The following is a 21,160-nucleotide window of genomic DNA, read 5'->3' as shown; positions in this document are numbered from 1 at the left end:
GTATGAAAGAGTCTAGCACAATGTCTAGCATGTAACTAGTATTCAATTTTTGCCGAATCTAAATACTAAAATGTGGATAATATTCATCGCATATGAATGATGTGAGGATTAAATAAGGATGTGTTAACGTACTTTAAAACCAAAACACTCATCAAAAACAAAGAATTATCATCATTTACAAGCACAGCAAAAAGAAACAGAATGGAAGAGGAAACTAGCAGGGAGCCAACCTAGAAGCAATAGCCCACATGGGAAATACATGGTGTATTTAATGAGATTTCTCACCTCTAGAAAACATCTTTCATGGAGAAGCTCAATGGATACCTGGGAGTTTTTGTCTGAAGAAGTGAGATCCTAATACTCAGGAACACACAAGCCTTCAAGCAATGCTGTTGCTGAGTGTACTTGAAAGTACATTCTTTGCAACTGACCCATTTAAGAATGATTCCCTCTGGTCCAGAGAAGACCTCTGGAAAGTCATTTCCAAGTGGGGTAATGCAGGAACAAGTCTGAGTGTTCAGTTTGAAAACCTCAAGGTACACTTAATGTTGGAGAGTAGCTCAGAGCTAAAAGTACTCCATAAGTAAAGGAGGTAGAATATAAGATCTCTAAGAGCTTTCAGTTCTCACAATGGGGGATTCATTTGTACTAAGAAAACTTACTGGGGCAGTAGCAGTTTTGAACAGACAACCACCATCCAAAGCTAGAAGACAGCAGCAGCTTTTCAGAAGAAATTTTCGGTTCCTGTGCCCCTGCTAGAGATGTAGAACAATGTAACAATCCATCTGTCAGCACAATAACTCCTGCTAATGTTCCAATAATAAGGAATATTCTCCATTGAAAGCCACAAGTTAACCTACAGAAATTGACACTGTATTTGCCCTTGCCAGTCCTCTGAGGCCAACCCAAATAGGTATTCATTCAGAAAGCTGTATAGTTTTTTGCTAAAGATATTGTGTAAGATTTATTACTTCTTTTATCCTCATATTCTAAACTGCTTTTATTGAGAGGATACTCAAAGAATCAAAGACAGGTAGGGCCATCGTCACACAGTAAGTACTGGCCTGCAAGTCAAAAGACTTGGATTCTTATCCAGATTTTCCTTTGGACTTGCTGCACCCACTCCCTTTGACAAGACACTTAAGCTTTTGCTATTCTCCTTTTGGGTCTCTGTTTTATCTACATTTGAAATGAAAAACTTATACGATTCCAAAGATCTTTCCAAGTCTACAAACCTATGAAATCATTCCAAACTGGAGCTATCACTGTCAAGGAATCTCCACTACATGAAAGGAGTAACATAAGGATCTGTTAACATTCTAAGGTTCTTGTAGACAAGTATAATCACTGACAAGCTGAGAACCACCAACATTGGTTTGTGTCATGCAGGCCTAGTATCCGCTTGGGGTTCTCCAGGGTACTGATTACATCTCCGCCTGGTATCTGCCCTTCCACACCTCTGGACGCAAGCTTGTCTCCAAATCTAACAGTCTCGTAAACAGAGACACAAATACATGCACTGCCCAGTGAATATATGAATGAACAAAAGAGAAGAATGTCATAACAGAAAACATCACAGGACTGCAAAACAAAATGAGTTCCAAACCACAGTTTTCATTCAACATGTGATAGCTACTTTACAGACATTGAACCATTTCCTATACAACCCTATATCATCTATAACATTCTGGTACCAGACTAGATCTCATATCTCTCAACTTTCAATAAAATGTTCTTTCTACAATTCCTTTCCTTCTTTTTTGAGCCCTAATGTTAAATTTCCCAAAGTTATACTACACCAGAAAGAATTTAGAATTACGTGCCATACACCCAGCACAATAGGCTGGTATACCTCAAGTGTTCAATAAATGTTTGTTGAATGGATGATAATTATGGGACTATAAGCATTTCTTACCTTCAAGTGCCTCTAGTTTCACCATGTCTCACCTTCATATGCATAAAACCCTGACAATCCCATCTTACACAGAACTCAAAAGACTGACACACAAGCTTTCAGGTCTGCATGTGATTGCAAAATTAATAAACCAGCTGCTATGATGACTAAAAGCTGACATGATTGTATTGATTGCTGCAATTCCATTATAATGATCATGAACAGGGGTATAAAACTGGACAAACTTGGATCAATAAATAATGTGTTTGGTCAAAAGACAAAGGTGATTTCACATCTTATTCATTCCCTTCAAATAGCACCTCTTTCTCCTTCCTTCCTGTTCTCAGTATATGACCTACTCTTCTACTTAACAGAGAAAACAGAATCCACCAGATGGATACATCCTCAACTTCCCACCATCCAATCAACACAAATTTCTGTATTTTCACCCATATTCTCCTCCATCCCTTTAAAATAATAAATCATGTGGCCCTCCTCTAATCTAAAACCAAAAACACCTGTGAGCTGGATCTCATTTCCTCTTTCTCTTAAAGGAGACTCACATTATCAATTATTGTTCTCTCTCCATATGAGTAACCTTTTCACTAAGTTAATTATGGCACACAATTGGTACCTTAGTATATACAATGAAATATGATGGTATCATGAAAAAAAGATGAAGGTAGATAGACTTACAAAATACAATATGTTTTCCTGAAGTTCAAACCCATCTACCCACTGCCCATAATCATCCTCTACTTAGATGTCTCATAGGCACTTCAAACACAAAATGTCTAAAATAACCTTATCACCTCCCCCTAAAATCTGTTCCTTCAGGCTCCTCCAGGGTTCCTCATCTAAGTAAATAGCAGGTTCCCACTTAGAACCTAATTGACTGACATACTTTACTACCTCCCTCTCTATATCCCATTTAATCAATAATCAAGTCCTGACAATCTTACCAGTTAAATATTTCTCATATTGTCCCACCTCTCTCCGATCTTTGTCCAGGCCACCATCACCTCTCACCTGGTCTTCCCCAATAGCTCTTTAATGGCTTCTAGGCATCCACATTTCCCCTCCTCCAATGGAGTCTGCACTAGATTGCAGCCACAGCAGTCATTTCGAAAGCAATATCTGATCAATGGCTCTCCTCTATCAAAACTGCTATTTCTATTAGAAAAAAGTGCAAAATTCTTGGCAAATCTATAAGCCTCTGCATGATCAAACCTCTGTTTATCTCTTCTCATTTCATACCACCATCCCCTGCTCCCCACATTCCAGTCACACAGTGATATATTTCCTCAAACTAACTATGCTCTTTCCCTTTCAGAAGCTTCACAGATGTTCTTTCTCCAGGAATGTTTTCTGATTTGCCTAACCAACTCCTATTCACCCTTCATCTCTCATTTTAAATGTAATGTCCTCAGTGAAACCTTTTCCAACTCAAATTTAGTCAAGACAATTTTATTCCACACACACAATTCCCCAGACATTCATTCATTTATCTATTCAACAAATATTTACCAAGCAACTCAACTACACCATTTGCTGTGCTACATGTAGAGAATATAACTGAACATACTGACAGTATGCTTCCTGATTAAATTTACATCCTAGTGGAAAATGGAATCAAACAAATATTTTAATTACAGTTGTCATAAGTACTATTAGGGAGAAGGTAGAGGCTGCTTTGAGAATGAATGAATGAATGGCAAATGGGAGAAGGAAGGAATTCAAATCCAGATCTTCTGACCCCAAAATCTATGCTTTTTTCCTACTACACTATGCTGTAAATTCAAGCTTCATTTTTATTTCTAAGCATAACTGATCTTAACTTTTTTCTTCTTAACTTCAGCAGATTTAAATTTTGCATAGCTTTCTCCTGTGCTTCTGGGAGGCAGTCCTGAGCTCCCCACTACTCATCATGGCAGCACTCTAACTCCACAGGGCCCATAAATGAGCTCCCTGTGAGCACTGTTCTGGGAGTGGGGTGGACCATAGCAGTAAATGACATATAAAAAGTAGTTACAATACAGTCCAGGGCTATGTGCTGAGGACTATGAGAACACTAAAGATAGAAAGATTGATTTTGTCTGGAATACTAACAAAAGTTAACATACTCTGTAAACGTAAAACATTATTCAAATTTTTGTTATTGGTGATGGCAGTAGTGGTGATGGTATAAGCAATGGAATCCTCCACAGACAAAAAAAACATCTATTCAAATAGAAAAATAATACAGTCATTTATTTATTTATGCCAGAAAAAAAACCCTGAAATACATTTTTCCTCATTCATTCTTAGCATCTCATTTTAACTCATTTTACATATAAAATTCTATTTGCAGCAAAGAACAAATTAATTTATGTATTTTACTTTTTATCCACTCTCTTTTATTACATAAAATAATAAAAGTGTGAAAGTTCTAATTTATTATAATCGTGTCTCAGTCGTCAAACAGTTGCTGAAGTTTAGAAAAAAATAACCACTGTTTTAAAACAGATTTTGTTACACCACAGGCACAGCCCCTGGTGGCAGCATAGTGGAATGACCCTGGGTTGAAAATAGGGGATATGACCAAGGTTTCTAAACACCTAGAGACCAGGCTGGGAACCTCTGGACCATATAACCTTTAAGGCACACAATCAGACTTTTAATGATTCCTTAAGTGGCTCTGACACTTCTCAGCTTCATGACCTCAGGTACCTCTCTTAACCTCTTTAATCCTCAATCTTCTCATTCATAAAATAGAAATGATAATTGTACCTATTTCATTGGGTAATTGGAAGAATTATATATGTGACAAGATTAGCACAGTGCATTAGCATACAACTAGTACTCAATAAATATTTGCTATATTATTTTTATTATCTCTTTCAGCTCTAAAATCCTACGAATTCTATAAACCCAATGCCATAGAGCACAATTAAGTATAGAAAACCTAGTATTCCTCTTATTTCCCAGCAGCAGGAATGTGCTGTAGTTCACAAGAAATCACAACCAGGTAGACTTACAGATAAGAGATGCCATTTGCTTGTCTAGAAACTTCAATGCCTCTACACATTTCTATAAAACTAGATGATTATTTCTCTCCAAATTAATAATATGCAATTAAATTATAATAAAATGAAACCAACTTTTTGTGACTTGAAAAAAAAAACTGTATGATCATGACCCAAGATAAAAGGGCTCCTCTTGTTTTGAGTAGTTCTAATGTTTAAAAATGTCTTCATCAGATTCCAAATATCGTGTGCCCATCACCCTAGTTCTTTCCTCTAAAAGAATGAAAAGTAGTTGCTCAGAATTATTTTGACTACAGAGCAAAATTATTTTAGATAGTTACTAAGTTGTCAGTCATATTTCTGGAACCCTTTATTTTTCCCCAAGGATCTTATTTCAAATCTTTTGATAATCTAATTACCCACATAATGGGAAAGACAAAATAAAATATAATATTCCACCAGAGTCCAAACAAGTTTGACTAACAGAAGAATTCCCATTCTTTTTGCCTTTGCTTATGCTGTTGACATTCATGCTTTACCTCTCCTCATCTGAATTCTACCTATTCAAGGACTAAATCATACTTTCTTTTGACCCTTTGATTTCATTCTATATTTGACTTTGTGAGTTGAGTCAGAGAATTATCAGCATCAGTATCCTAAGAGAAGAAACTACAACATAGAGGCTAACAGGTTTGGCTAAGTTTACAGAAGAGTAAATGACAGTGCTTTAATTTTATAAATCCACTGAAATGTCAGTGGTCAGATTTAACTACAGGGAAACACAGTCACAACTGAGTAGCACCTAGAACATCTAGGTCACCAATCTGGATTATTCAGATTTTTTTTAATCCAATATATTTCAAACAGGTATGAAGATAGAAGTAAATCTACCTCTTAATAAGCCCAGTATACTCATTTGAGTGATAATAAAGGCTCAGAAAAGCTTCCTTAAAGTAACTTTTCAACTAAGACGCTTCCATTTGCAAATATAAACTAGGCAAAAATAACTTACTAAATTACATAGTTGAAAAGTCTAGTTTTCAGTTCAATAGACTTTAGGAGCTCAAAGAACATGGCTGCTCTTCATCTCATCTCAGCTTCACTCGAAGCAGAACTTGTCTTCAGGACCCAAGTCTTACATCCTGTCAAGTTCATGTCCAATGTAAAGAGAATGCCTATTTGCTCTAAAAAAAAACTGATCAAAACTGAGTCATTGATCCATCTATATTGTGATTGGTGGCCATTACTACATCAATCTCCCTGATCAGAAGAACATAATACTCTAATTAAAAAGGCATAAATTACACTCCCATCCTTGGAGCCAGGAGTGAAGCAGGCTCTGTTCAAAGCACAAGGCCTGAGTTCTGGGGAGGAGATGGCTCCCCAGGAGAAAATCTGGGCACTGATAGTAAAAGAGGGGGAAATGGACATTGAGAGGCAAAAACAACAGAAGTCCACTATAATATGTAACTAACTGGAGTCACATCTGAGGCCAGAACTTGGCCTGTGGCTCCCACTTCCGTGTTATATCAAACTAGATTATCATACTATACTATGCTTCCTGGAGGAAGGATATAAAAGAGAATCTCAATCAGCTCTAGCCCTTGAATTATCTGAAGCATAAAACGTTTTGCCTTGCTTCTTTAAAAGCTATTTTCATGAAAAGACAGCTCCATAAAACTCTCCAGGAAATAATTCTGCTCCATATGGAGAGTTTCAACATCAGTTTTTAAGATGATCTTGGCCTTATGATCTACTTTCCATCTGTACCTGGCAGGCCAGCCATAGAAACTAGAGGGTAACCTATAAGGTTGAATATTTGGGGAATCAAAAGACTCCCAACCCAGACCTCTATTCTCACTACTTATAAATATTTTTTTTAATTCTACCACCAAATCCAATTGTAAGTGGAAGGCCTATCAGTCTATCAGTGTGAAAGGCCTATCAGTCTATCAGTTTTCCTAGAAAAATACGGACATTGTAGGAAGACAAACACCTTTAATTTACTCAATCAACATTTAAAGAATGTGAAGCAAAAAGCTGGGCATTTTGAGTATAAGAATATGCAAGAAAAACCTTCCTTTTGAGGAGTTTGCAGTTGTGGAGGCAGACATTAATACAATTGTACAGCCTTGTGATATAGCTATGATAGATCTCTTATAAAGTGATTTGGAACAGAGCACAGCAATCACTTCAGAATAAAGAGTCAGTGGGCACAAGGTCCAGGGAGGCTGTGGGGTACACCACAAGGGAAAATGACATCACTGAGAAGGAAGACAGGAAGAAACCAAAGATCAACATTGCCTTCCAAAGACTGGCATTGGAACCTGGAGAGAGTAGGGTAGGGGGAGAAGAGGAAAATGGACCTTAACAATTAATTAGCAGATGTTATGAGTTAGGATTCCTACTAGGTAATATGTAAGATATAAAAACAAACAAAAGCCTCACCCTCAAAGCCTACAACATACCTGGGCAAATAAGAAACAGACAAAAATCACATAATAAAAAATAAGACTGTTTTAAGTGCAATAAAATTGAAACAGATAAACTGCGATGGAGTTTCAGATAAGAAAGAGAGATACAGAGATTGAGACAGAGACAGAGAATATTAAGTAAAAAGGAATCAGGAAAGTTTCATGAAGGAGGTGTTAATATGTAGGGGTCGAAGAACAGGTAAGGATGTCAGGGAGGCAGATGCTGAAACCCCAGATGGCAGGTCGTATGAGACTTCTGGCCCTCTTTTAACTAATTCACCTTTCCCATCTTTAACCAATCCAGTAAGGACAGACCATGGAAATTCAGTTCCCAGTCACCCTTGGGGCCATCAAATAAATTCTTCAGACAATCAACAGAAGGAGAAAGTATATAGCTAAAAACAGAATAATAGAATATTCGTAAGACACAAGCTTTCTATTTTATCTTGCTGAGCTTTATTTTTCTGACCTGTAAAATATGGATAAATAACCTCTACCCACATAAAGTTGCTAACAGGTAAAGTAAATTAACACATTAAAGTGCCTAAAATATGCCTGGTATATAAGAGACCTTCTAGTAAATATTAATTTTTCTTCCCTTCTGTGTTAGACCAATTAACAACTGTGAGAAGGCAAATTATATCCACTCTTTAAGATACAATTTCTTCATCTTTAAATGGGAATATCACAAAATCTGGGGAATAATTAAGTAAGATGTAAGTGTGAAAGCATTTTGTAAACTCTAAAATAATTTACAAATACTAGTTATTATTTATAAAACTTTCAATATTTAATTATTTAACAAAATGTACTGATTCATGTCAGGTACCATCTTACGTATCATGAGGAGATAAAAGAAGGAAACATGGTCTATGACTTCAAAGGGCTCACAGTCCAACACTAATATACAAATAAAGATTATGAAAGAATTTATCACTAAATTATTTGGAAATTACTATACATGTTTGATAGAGCTGAAAAGACAGCGATCAATGCTAGCTTGAAGGAGAAAGAAACTGAGCAAAATCTTACAAGACAGGTAGATTTTAGCTACAGAAGAAAGGAATGCATGTTGTGGGGTAGATAAGACATTAAGGCCAGATACAACAAAATTCAAAACTAGACAGTATGCCTAGACTGGAAACAGAGAGGGAGTTACTGGAGGTATCTGAATGGAGAGTGCCATAATGAAAGCAGGGTATTAAGAAAAAAAGCCTGGCAGCATTTACAGCCTAGATTGGCAGGGGAGAGACTAAAGGAAAGGACACCAACTAAAAGGCTGTGGGCACCAATCCAGAACATGTTCATCCTCAGTGGTTGCTAAAATTGTGATTGGTAGCAAGATCTGTAATTTCTGGAAAGCTGCTTACTGCTTAGGCAATAATTCTAAGTCTTTCCTAGGGTTTTTTTTTCCTGTGCTGACCTCATTAAACCAATCACTGGACTATATAGAAGCTTCCACTTTACATTTTTCATAATCTCAGGTAAAAAAGAAGCATGGAGGACACATGGGCAATCCAATCCAAAGAAAAAATCCTCTCTGAAGCAACATGGACTGGGGTAGTCATCCATTGGTAGTTACAGCCTCTAATTAAACACTTTAGCCTAAGAAACACCCATTTCACCAAAGCCAACATCCCTGCAAACAACCCGGGTCAACACATCAGCTCCTTGCAGGAAGACCTGGTCTGCCTGAGTCCTGGGCAGCTCTTCATCTGGGAAGATTAGAGTTCACCACTGCTAGAGTGGAAGGCAGAATAACATGATCCTGCAGCTTTTGACAGAAATTCAAGCCATGCCCAGTAGTGGCTGGCTGCAAGCAGGCAGGTCTGAGTCAGTCTGTCAGGTGATGAAAGCCTCACTCCATCTGCTCTGAAGGAGTTGTCTGCCAATTTTGATGCCTGAACACATGAGCTCCCACCCCCACACCCACCACTTTCTCCTCTGAGAGGTAGAAACAAAATCGTTTCAAAGCTTCATCTTTTCTCCTCTTTTCAAAGCCCAGATCTAAGAAATTACCCTTCAATTACAGATTATGGAAGAGAATACAGAAGTACACACTCCCCTAAAAACTCCAAATGGGCAAGATGACTTTAATAAAACATACATTGAGTAAAAGCTGTCTGGTTTTTTCATTTTTAACATGTTAGTTCCTTGCTAGGACTTGATTTTTTTCCTTTATTCCTCCATCTTTCTTTCTTTTATCTCCTCCTTTTTTAAGTGAGATATTGGAAATATTTTTAAATGTGATGTATATAGAACTTAGAAAGCCTACTAATAAAAAGAACACTCATGGACCTACCACTCATTTTAAGAAATATAAAAACTGGACAACTATATGTAAAAGACTAGAACTGGACCACTTTCTTACACATGTGAAAATAAACTCAAAATGGACTAAAGACTTAAATGTTAAGACCAGAAACCATAAAACTTCTAGAATAAAACATAGGCAGTAAGCTCTTGGACACAGTCTGAGTAATACTGCTTTGGATCTGTTTCCTTAAGCAAGGACAACAAAAGCAAAAATTTTTTAATGGTACTATATCAAACTAAAAAGCCTTTGCACAGCAAGAAAACCATCAACAAAGTGATAAGGCAAGCTACTGAATGGGAGAAAATATTTGCAAATCATAGTTCTGATAAAGGGTTAATATCCAAAATACATGAAGAACTTGCACAACTCAATATCAAAAAAACAAACAACCCAATTAAAAAATGGGCAGAGTACCTGAATAGACAAATCTCAAAGAAGACGTACAGATGGCCAATAGACACATGAAATGATGCTCAATATCACTAATCATCAGGGAAATGCAAATCAAAACCACAGTCACCTCACACCTGCTTAGAATGGCCAGCATTGAAAAGACAAGAAGTGTTGGCAAGGATGTGGCAAAAAGGGGACCCAAGTGCATGGTCAGCAGAAATGCAAAATGGTGCAGCCACTATGGAAAACAGTATAGAGGTTCCTCAAAAAATTAAAACTAGAAATACCATATGACCTAGAAATTCCACTTCTGGATATTTATCCAAAGAAAACAAAAACACTATCTGAAGAGATATATGTACCCTTATATTCATTGCAGCATTATTTACAATAGCCAAGATACAGAAGCAACCTAAGTGTCTATCAACAGAAGAATAAAGAAGATGTAATGCACAGACACACACATGCATGCTTGCACTGGAATATTACTCAGTCATAAAAAAGAATGAAATCTTGGACCTAGAGAGTAATATACTAATAAATGAAATAAGTCAATCAGAGAAAGACAAATACCATATGATTTCACTTGTATGTGGAATCTAAAAAACAAAACAAATGAAAAAACAAAATAGAAACAGACTCACAGATACAGAGAAAATTTGGTGTTTGCCAGAGGGGAAGGGGGATGGGGAATATGGGCAAAGGGGCTTAAAAGGTAAAAACTTCCAGGTATAAAATAAGTAATAAACAGGGATATAATATACAGCATAGGAAATATAATTCATAATATGTGATGACAGATGATTTCTAGAGTTATGTGATCACCTCATATTGTATACAAATGGTGAGTCACTATGTTGTACACCTGATACTAATGCAATATTGTATGTCAACCACATTTCAATTTTGAGAAGCCAATTCACTTCTTAGTCTTTTTCTTACAAGTTTCTAACGTGATCTATTAAGGTTTCCTACTTTTTTTTTGAGGTATCATTGATATACACTCTTATGAAAGTTTCATATAAAAACATTGTGGTTACTACATTCACCCATATTATCAAGTCCCCCCAACATACCATCGAAGTCACTGTCCATAAGTGTAGTAAGATGCCCCAGTCACTACTTGCCTTCTCTGTGCTACACTGTCTTCCCCATGACCCCACACACACACCATGTGTACTAATCTTAATACCCTTCAATCTCCTTCTCCCTCCCTCTCCACCCACCCTCCCCCACCTCTCCCCTTTGGAAACAGCTAGTCCCTTCTTGGACTCTGTGAGTCTGCTACTGTTTTATTCCTTCAGTTTTGCTTCATTTTTATACTCCACAAATGAGGGAAATCATTTGGTACTTGTCTTTCTCTGCCTGGCTTATTTCACTGAGCAAATACCCTCTAGCTCCATCCATGTTGTTGCAAATGGTAGGATTTGTTTTCTTCTTATGGCTGAATAGTATTCCATTGTGTATATGTACCACATCTTCTTTATCCATTCATCTACTGATGGACACTTAGGTTGCTTCCATATCTTGGCTATTACAAATAATGCTGTAATAAACATAGGGGCATATACATTTTTTGAATCTGAGAAGTTGTTTTCTTTGGCTAAATTCTTAGGAGTGGAATTCCAGGTCAAATGGTATTTGTATTTTTGGTTTTTAGAGGAAACTCCATATTGCTTTCCGCAATGGTTGAACCAATTTACATTCCCAATAGCAGTGTAGGAGGGTTCCCCTTTCTCCACATCCTTGTCAGCATTTGTTGCTCGTAGTCTTTTCTATGTTGGCCATCCTAACTGGTGCCAGTGATATCTCATTGTGGTTTTAATTTGCATTTCCCTGATAATTAGCAATGTGGAGCATCTTTTCATGTGCCTGTTGGCCATCTTGAATTTCCTCTTTGGAGAAGTGTCTGTTCATGTCCTCTGCCCATTTTTTAATAGGGTTATTTGCTTTGTGGGTGTTGAGGTGAGTTCTTTATATATTTTGGATGTTAACCCCTTGTCAGATATGTCATTTACAAATATATTCTCCCATACTGTAGGATGCCTTTTTGTTCTGCTGATGGTGTCCTCTGCTGTACAGAAGCTTTTTAGCATTATGTAGTCCCATTTGTTCATTTTTTATTTTGTTTCCCTTGCCCAAGGAGATACGTTCAGGAAAAAGTTGCTCATGTTAATATTCAAAAGATTTTTGCCTATGTTTTCTTTTAGGAGTTTTATGGTTTCATGACGTACATTCAGGCCTTTGATCTATTTTGAGTTTACTTTTCTGTATGGGGTTAGACAATAATCCAGTTTCATTCTCTTGCATGTAGTGTCCAGTTTTGCCAACACCAGCTGTTGAAGAGGCTGTCATTTCGCCATTATATATCCATGGCTCCTTTATCGTATATTAATTGACCATATGTACTTGGGTTTATATCTGGGCTCTCTAGTCTGTTTGATTGGTCTATGGGTCTGTTCTTGTGCCAGTACCAAATTGTCTTGATTACCGTGGCTTTGTAGTAGAGCTTGAAGCCAGGGAGCATAATCCCCCCCAGCTTTATTCTTCCTTCTCAGGATTGCTTTGGCTATTCAGGGTCTTTTGTGGTTCCACACGAATTTTAGAACTATTTTCTCTAGTTCATTGAAGAATGCTGTTGGTATTTTTTTTTTATTTTGGTATCATTAATGTACAGTTACATGAGCAACATTATGGTTACTAGACTCCCCCCATTATCAAGTCCCCACCACATACCCCATTACAGTCACTGTCCATCAGCATAGTAAGATGCTATAGAATCACTACTTGTCTTCTCTGTGTTGTACTGCTTTTCCCATGCCCTCCACCCTACATTATGTGTGCTAAATCGTAATGCCCCTTTTTCCCCCTTATCCCTCCCTTCCCACCCATTCTCCCCAGTCCCTTTCCCTTTGGTAACTGTTAGTCCATTCTTGGGTTCTGTGAGTCTGCTGCTGTTTTGTTCCTTGCTGTTGGTATTTTGATAGGGATTGCATTGAATCTGTAGATTACTTTAGGCAGGATGGCTTTTTTGACAATACTAATTCTTCCTATCCATGAGCACAGGACGTGTTTCCATTCATTGGTATCTTCTTTAATTTCTCTCATGAGTGTCTTATAGTTTTCCAAGTATAGGTCTTTTACCTCCTTGTTTAGGTTTATTCCTAAGTATTTTATTCTTTTTGATGTGATTGTGAATGGAATTGTTTTCTTGATTTCTCTTTCTGATGGTTCATCGTTAGTATATAAGAATGCAACAGATTTCTGTGTATTAATTTTCTATCCTGCAATTCAGTTATTAGTTCTAGCAGTTTTAGGGTGGATTCTTTAAGGGATTCCATGTACAATATCATGTCATCTGCAAACAGTGACAGTTTGACTTCTTCCTTACCAATCTGGATGTCTTTTATTTATTTGTGTTGTCTGATTATTATGGCAGGACCTCCAGAACTATGTTGATTAAGGTGGGGAGAGTGGGCATCCTTGTCTTGTTCCCAATCTTAAAGGAAAAGCTATCAGTTTCTCACTGTTAAGTATGATGTTGGCTGTGGGTTTGTCATATACGACCTTTATTATGATGAGGTACTTGCCCTCCATACAAATTTTGTTGAGAGTTTTTATCATGAATGGATGTTGAATTTTGTCAAATGCTTTTTCAGCATCTATGGAGATGATCATGTGGGGTTTTGTCCATCTTTTTGTTGATGTGGTGGATGATGTTGATGGAGTTTAGAATATTGCACCATACTTGCATCCCTGGAATAAATCCTACTTGGTCATGATGGATGATCTTTTTGATGTATTTTTTAATTCAATTTGCTAATATTTTGTTGAGTATTTTGCATGTTCATCAGGGATATTGGTCTACAATTTTCTTTTTTTATTGTGTCTTTCTCTCATTTTGGTATTAGAGTGATGCTGGCCTCATAGAATGAGTTTGGAAGTATTCCCTCCTCTTCTACTTTTTGGGAAACTTTGAGGATGGGTATTAGGTCTTCACTAAATGTTTGATAAAAATCAGCAGTGAAGCCATCTGGTCCAGGGATTTGTTCTTAGGTTGTTTTTTGATTACCACTCAGTTTTGTTGCTGGTAATTGGTCTGTTCAGATTTTCTGTTTCTTCCTGGGTCAGCCTAGGAAGGTTGTATTTTTCTAGAAAGTTGTCCACTACTTCTAGGTTATCCTGTTTATTAGCATATAGATTTTCATTGTGTTCTCCAGTAATGGTTTGTATTTCTGTGGTGTCCGTCATGATTTTTCCTTTCTCATTTCTGATTCTGTTTACATGGGTACAGTCTTTTTTTCTTGGTAAGTCTGGCTAGGATTTTATCTATTTTATTTTATCAAAGAACCAGCTCTTGCTTTCATCGACTCTTTCTATTGTTTTATTCTTCTCTATTTTATTTATTTATGCTTTAATTTTTATTATATCCCTTCTTCTACTGACTTTGGGCCTCATTTGTTCTTCTTTTTCCAGTTTCATTAACTGTGAGTTTAGACTGTTCATATGGGACTGTTCTTCTTTCCTGAGGTAAGCCTTTACTGCAATATACTTCCCTCTTAGCACAGCCTTTGCTGCATCCCACAGATTTTGCCATGTTGTTATTGTTGTCATTTGTCCCCATACACTGCCTGATCTCTGTTTTTATTTGGTCATTGATCCACTGGTTATTTAGGAGCATGTTGTTAAGCCTCCATGTGTTTGTGGGATTTTTTGTTTTCTCTGCATAGTTTATTTCTAGTTTCATACCTTTGTGGTGTGAGAAGCTGGTTGGTACAATTTCAATCTTTTTGAATTTACTGAGGCTCTTTTTGTGGCCTAGCATATGATCTATTCTTGAAAATGTTCCTTGGGCACTTGAGAAGAATGTGTATCCTGCTGCTTTTTGGTGGAGTGTTCTGTAGATGTCTGTTAGGTCCATCTGTTCTAACATGTTGTACAGTGCCTCTGTCTCCTTTCTTATTTTCTGTCTGGTTGATCTGTCCTTTGGAGTGAGTGGTGTGTTGAAGTCTCATAAAATGAATGTATTGCATTCTATTTCCCTCTTTAATTCTGTTAGCATTTGTTTCACATATGTAGGTGTTCCTGTGTGGGAGAATAGATATTTATAATGGTTATATCCTCTTGTTGGACTGACCCCTTTATCATTATACAATGTCCTTCTTTGTCTCTTGTGACTTTCTTTGTTTTGAAGTCCATTTTGTCTGATACAAGTACTGCAACTCCTGCTTTTCTCTCCCTATTAGTTGCATGAAATATCTTTTTCCGTCCCTTCACTTTTAGTCTGTGCATGTCTATAGGTTTGAAGTGAGTCTCTTGTAGGCAGCATATAGATGGGTCTTGTTTTTTATCCATTCAGACCATTTACATTTAGGATGATTATCAATAGGTATGTACTTATTGCCATTGCAGGCTTTATATTCATGGTTACCAAGGTTCAAGGGTAACTTCCTTACTATCTAACAGTCTAATTTAACTCACTTAGTATACTATTACAAACACAATCTAAAGAATCTTTTTTCTTTCCTCTTTTTTCTTCCTCCTCCATTCTTCATATATTAGATACGATAGTATTCTATACTCTTTGTCTATCCCTTGACTGACTTTGGGAGTGGTTGATTTGATTTTGGATCTGCTTAGTGATTAATTGGTCTACTTTCTTTACTGTGGTTTTATTTCCTCTGGTGACAGTTAGTCAGCCTTAGGAACACTTCCATCTATAGCAGTCCCTCCAAAATACACTGTAGAGACAGTTTGTAGGAGGTAAATTCTCTCAGCTTTTGCTTATCTGGAAATTGTTTAATCCCTCATTCAAATTGAAATGATAATCTTTACAGGTAGTGTATTCTTGGTTCAAGGCCCTTCTGCTTCATGGCATTAAATATATCATAGCACTCCCTTCTGGCCTGTAAGGTTTCCATTGAGAAGGCTGATGATAGCCTAATGGGTTTTCCTTTGCATGTGACCTTTTCTCTCTCTGGCTGCTTTTAATACTCTGTCTGTATCCTTGATCTTTACCATTTTAATTATTATATGTCTTGGTGTTGTCCTCCTTGGGTCTCTTGTGTTGGTAGATCTGTGCATATCCTTGGCCTGTGAGAATATCTTCTTCTCCAGATTGGGGAAGTTTTCAGCAATTACCTCCTCAAAGACACTCTACCCCTTTTTCTCTCTCTTCTTCTTCTGGTACCCCTATAATGCAATATTGTTCCATTTGGATTGGTCGCACAGTTCTCTAAATATTCTTTCAGTCCTAGAGATCCTTTTTTCTCATTGTGCCTGAGCTTCTTTGTATTCCTGTTCTCTAATTTCTATTTCACTTACTATCTCCTGTACCTCATCTAATCTGCTTTTAATCCCTCCATTGTATGTTTCATTTCAGATACTATATTCTTCAATGTTTGTATCTCATTCCTGAATTCCTCCCTGAGTTCTTGAATATTTTTCTGTAGCTCCATGAGCATATTTATGATTTTTAGTTTGAAATCTCTTTCAGGAAGATTGATGAGTTGTTTCTCTTGGCCCTCTTTCTGGTGTTTGTGGGATTTTGGTTTGAACCAGGTTCCTTTGATGTTTCTTATTTGTAGGTGGAGGAGCCCTCTAGTGCCCAGAAGCTCCACTCTCTGGAGCTGCTCAGCCCCTGGAGCAATGGTGGGGGTCGCAGGCAAGTACCTGTTGGGAGAAAAGAGGTCTGTCCTGCTTCCTGGCTGTAGTGCCTGCCTCCACTGCCAGGGCCAGTGAGCTGAGTGGGCAGGGAGAAGCCTCTATGCTTTGCACTTGTAGCTGCCGTAGGTGGCACTGCCCTGTGGCTGGCCTGTTGCAATGGCAGGAGCAGCTGATTTGTGAGTCCATGCTGGCCGGGAAAAAGGCACAGCAGGCTGTGTGTCATGGTGGGGGGGCCTTGGAGTTGTGTAGCCAGCCAGGGAGATGGAGCGCCTGAAGTTCCTGTAAGTTCCCAATCTGCTGTGCAGAGTGCACCCGGACAATTTTGTCCACCTGTCTCCTGAGCCGGAAGCTCTGTACAATCCTTGCCCTTTTAGCAGCCCTTTTGCTGTTAGGAAGTCTCTCAGACTGCCCACCTTCTTTTGTCCCAGAGTGGCCAGATGTGGATCCCTGTCTTCCACAAGCAGCTGGAATTTCAGTCTCTCCAAGTATTCTACCTGTCTTCGCTTTCCAATCCCACTAATCTCCAGAGCACCATGTAATGTAGGTTTGTGCTCCCAGAGCAGATCTCCAGGGCAGGGTGTTCAGGAGTCCTAGGCCTCCACCCCTTTCCTGCTCCATTCCTTTCCTCCCTCTGGTGAGCTGGGCAGGGGGAAGAGCTTGGGTCCCTCCAGGGTACTTACCCTTTTCCTTCAGGTCTGCTGGTTTCCCCAGGTATAGACAGTCTGCCACAGCCTTCTTTCCTGTTGCTCTTTCAGGATTTGACGTATTTGTTACATTTTCATATTACATGTGGTTTTGGGTGGAGGTTTCTGTCTCACCTCTCACACCACCATATTTAATCCAGGTTTTCTACTTCTAGAATATATTTTGGTCATGTATATCTTCCTAGAAACATAATACAGTCATCTATTTTTTCTTTGTTTTTAACAAAGATTTGTACATAGTATTTCTTAATAATTTTCAAATATATCCCCTATACCTTTGATTAAATCTACTCAAAGAATCCTGTTTTTTTGTATTTACCTTGTCACTTTTTCCTTAAGCTTTAGCTAGTCAATGTTATGCTTTCCACTAACAAAGTTCATTCAACCACTGGATGCCATTTTTTTTCAGTTGTAATTTAAACACTGAAATGGATATATTTTGGAATAAAATTTTTTAAAAATCATATGATTTATAAGCTACAGGAAAAAAACTCAAGAAATGTGCTTGCCTGAACTTACAAAGAGTACAGTGTTGGTTACCAGGGACTGGGATGTAGGGGGAAGGGGGAGATGTTGGTCAAAGGGTACAAACTTCCAGTTATGAGATAAATAAGTTCCAGGGATCTAAGGTACAGCATGGTAATTATAGTTAATAACAATACAGTATATATTTGAAAGCTGCTAAAATTGTAGGTCTTAAATATTACCACCACAAAAAAAAGGTAATTATAGTTGATCCTTGAACAACACAGCAATTAAGGGTATTGACTTCCCATGTAGCTGAAAATTCACAAATAATTTTTGACTCTCCAAACACAACTACTAACAGCCTACTGCTGACTCAAAGCCTTACCAACAATAACATAAATTGTCAACTAACATATATTTTGTATGTTACATGTGTTACATGTGGTATTCTTATAATGAAGTAAGCTAGAGAAAAGAAAATGTTACTAATAAAGTCACAAGGAAAATACATACAGTACTATACAGTATTTATTGAGAAAAATCCATGTATGAATGGATCTACACAGTTCAAACTGCGTTGTTCAAGGGTCAACTGTATGTGTGACCTGATGGAGGTGTTAACTAATGCTATGGTGGTAACCATTTTTCACTATGTAACTGCATCAAAGCAATGAGTTATACACCTTAAACTTACACGATGTTATGGGTCAATTACATCTCAATAAATCTTCAGTGATGAGGGGGTTTCTGGAAAAAAAAACAATGGCCAAAATGAAAAAAGAATAATAGATGGACAGAGAGAGGAAGGAAGGAAGGGAGGGAGGGAGGGAAGCTTTAGAACTTGTTGATAACAGTAAAGCTGTCTATCACACCCTCCTGCCCCACCCTCGCTTCCATCAGAAGTAATTAATCACTTTGCAGAATTTTGTTTTTACCATTCTTCTCTCCTAGTCATCAGAATAAGATAATTTACTAATCCAAAGACCTTCTACCTCCTACTTTTCCACTCCAAAGTCTACTGCCTTTTCTGTCTACAACTATACACTCGCCAGACCAGCTCTCATCAAATTCTAATCATATCATATTTGGGAAGCTGTATCTCCATTAAATCCTAATTCATGATAATCCAACTATTGAAATATCCAGGGAGTCTCTCCTCTGTACAAACATGGGCATAAATGTCCCAGATCACCAACTTGTGTCCCAAACCAGCATACTTTATACCTAATAACTCCATACTTTATTATTATAACCAAGTATTCAATGAGTATTCCATGCTTCCCCAACACCAGAGCCAACCCAGTTAATCTGGGCCATTTCTAGAGGCCTAGAACTTCACTGTACAGTTTGCGTGTCATCCACAACTATACCATGAAGTACTTAAAGGCAGGAAACATGTCTTCTTGAGACTTAAAAATGGCCTTCATTTAGGGGTTAAGTTCTAATCCTATCAGGTCTCAAAAGAGGGTGGCCAAAAAGACAGCCATTCCAAAAGAAAACTTGAATTTCTCTCTGTCCCCAACCCCTCACCTGATATAAGATCTCCAGTCTATATTTATACCCAGAACAAATCCAATTCTGTTATGACATACACAACATTAGCTTTAAAACTCATGACACACCTTCAAAAAAATCCATTGCTTATTTGGCTCTGTCTCACTTATTTTCTTTGCAGCATCAATCCCTATTTAAGAGAGGATAAGTGTTAAACAATCCCCCCCAAAAAATCTTTGCCTCTTTGTTTTCTCATCTGTGAGATAGGAGCACCCCTACAAAGGATACATTAGAACATTAAATGACCTCCATCTAGCACAAAGGTAGAAGTAAATAGGATAAGTTTCTATAAGGCCTTTTGTAGGGTGGTAGCATTTAGCAGTTGGTGAAATAATATGAGGCACTTCCCATTTCTCTCTTCACTATGTAAATCTATTAAACACACTCTGCAAAAACCCAAATAGAAACAAAATGCTAGAAAACCAAATCTAGCAATATATAAAAAGGATTATATACCATGATTAAATGAAATGTATCCAAGAAATGTGAAGTTGGTTAACATATGAATATCAGTCAATATAATACACCATATTAATAGAATAAAGGACAAAAATAACATGATGGTCTCAATAAACACACAAAAGGTATCTGATAAATCCAATATCTTTCATCATAAAAATTAAGCTAGTTAGGAATCAAAGGGAATTTCTTCAACTGATAAAGAGCATCTATTAAAAAAAAAAACCCCACGGTTAACCATATACTAATGGTGAAAGATTGAAGATTTTCTCCAAAGATCAATAATAAGACACAGATGTCTGCTCTCTCCACTTTTATTCAACATCTATTAGAGATTCCGGCAAGGACAATTAGATTAAAAAAAAGAAAGAAAATGCAACCAGATTGGAAAGAAAGCACTAAAGTTATCTCTATTTGAAAATGACATCATCTTCTATATAAAAAATTCTAAGGAATACACACACACACACACACACACACACACACAACTACTAGAGCTAATAAATGAGTTCAGCAAGATTGCAAGATATGCAAGCAATATACAAAAATCAGTTGTATTTCCATATATTAGTAGTGAATAATTTAAAAACTAATTAAACTAGAAAAATAACTCAGTTTATAATAGCATCAAAAAGAATTAAATTATTGAAAATAAATGTTTAAAAGGAAATACAAGACATGTACAATGAAAACTACAAACATCATTGAAAAAAACTGAAGATCAAAATAATTGAAAAGACAACTGTATTCATGGATTGGAAGAGTTAATAGATGTCAGTAATCTTCAAATTAATCTACAGAATCAATGCAATCCCTATCCAACTTCTAGCTGCCTTTTTGCAGAAATTGACAAACTGATCCTAAAATTTCCATAAGGAGATTCAAGGAACCCAGAACAGCCAAAAATCTTGGAAAAGAACAAAGTTGGAAGACTTACACTTTCCAACTTCAAAATTCTACTACAAAGCTACAGTAATGAAGACAATGTGGTAGTGGTTCAAGGACAGATAATAATAGATCATTGGAACCACCGAATCAATGTAATAGAACTGAGAATCCAAAAATGAAACTATAATTCTACACTGAATTGATTTTCAACAAAGATTTCAAGATAATTCAAGAAGAGTCTTCTGAACAAATGGTTCTGGGTAAAACTTAATCCATAAGAATGAAGTTGCAGTCCCACAATATACAAAAATAATGCAATGGGTCAATGGCCTAAATAT

General features: G+C 37.1%; 1 protein-coding gene and 1 long non-coding RNA gene across 2 annotated transcripts in view; both read right to left on the bottom strand.

Moving 5' to 3' along the window:
- SYN2 (synapsin II) overlaps positions 1 to 21,160 on the bottom strand; it is a 207,670-nt gene that overhangs the window by 166,376 nt on the left and 20,134 nt on the right. The gene's annotated exons all lie outside the window — the stretch shown is intronic.
- On the bottom strand, positions 12,994 to 19,945 carry LOC140848335 (uncharacterized). Its single transcript, XR_012129031.1, has 3 exons — positions 19,544 to 19,945; positions 18,616 to 18,668; positions 12,994 to 17,634 (listed from the first exon to the last, which is right to left on the bottom strand). It is a non-coding gene; the product is annotated as an uncharacterized lncRNA (long non-coding RNA).

The sequence above is a fragment of the Manis javanica genome, chromosome 3 (genome assembly GCF_040802235.1).
Source record: "Manis javanica isolate MJ-LG chromosome 3, MJ_LKY, whole genome shotgun sequence".
Classification (NCBI taxonomy): domain Eukaryota; kingdom Metazoa; phylum Chordata; class Mammalia; order Pholidota; family Manidae; genus Manis; species Manis javanica.
Note: the sequence above shows the minus strand (reverse complement) of the source record. Positions and strands in the feature narration are given on the sequence as shown.